The following is a 758-nucleotide window of genomic DNA, read 5'->3' as shown; positions in this document are numbered from 1 at the left end:
CCCCCCCCCACCACGCAATCCTCAGCCTCATCATTTACTATACCTGAAGAATTTTTTTGGTTGTATATATTAAGTCCAAGTGACCAATAGCATTTTCTCCATTTTAAGAGAGAACTCTGTAAAGCCAGAATGTAAATCTCTGTAGCAACTGAGAAAAAAAAAAAGAGTAACTAATAGCTCTAAAGGAAAATAGCATTGAAGGAATTGAGATTCATAATTCACACAGATTAAATTACTCGTTAACTGCTTGGTCTGAAGCACCATGCTATTGCTCCATATTTTAAGCATCTCTTAAATAAGATTAATTTTTAGAATGGCAGGTAATGTCCCTCGCAAGGGGAAAATAACTATTTACTTATCATCCTAGATTACATATTAAAAAGCATTTCATTGCAATTTAATTTGGTGAGTCAGAATCTTCACCCAGAGATCAGTTATCACTACCCTGATGGGATGCTCATTCACTGGGGGAAATGAAGACGACGCAAAGGAAGGGAGGGTGGGACCCAGAGAAGACCCGTGGGCTTCGTGTGGGCCCCGCCTGTGGGTCCCCTGTCTGGGCTGCAAGAGGGGACTGCACTGGAGATGAGGTAACCCTTTTACAAGGGGTTGGAGACAGCACTGGAATAAGCAACATTGTCTTTTTATGATCTTGGTTTTTAATTTAAATATGTTTATTTTCTGATTTCAAAATGAATACGTGGTTTTCATTGAAAATAATTAGCCCACTACTAGTTATTAATTATAAACATAAAGTA

The sequence above is a fragment of the Propithecus coquereli genome, unplaced genomic scaffold (genome assembly GCF_000956105.1).
Source record: "Propithecus coquereli isolate 6110/MARCELLA unplaced genomic scaffold, Pcoq_1.0 Scaffold9, whole genome shotgun sequence".
Lineage (NCBI taxonomy): Eukaryota > Metazoa > Chordata > Mammalia > Primates > Indriidae > Propithecus > Propithecus coquereli.
This window is presented reverse-complemented; position numbering follows the sequence as displayed.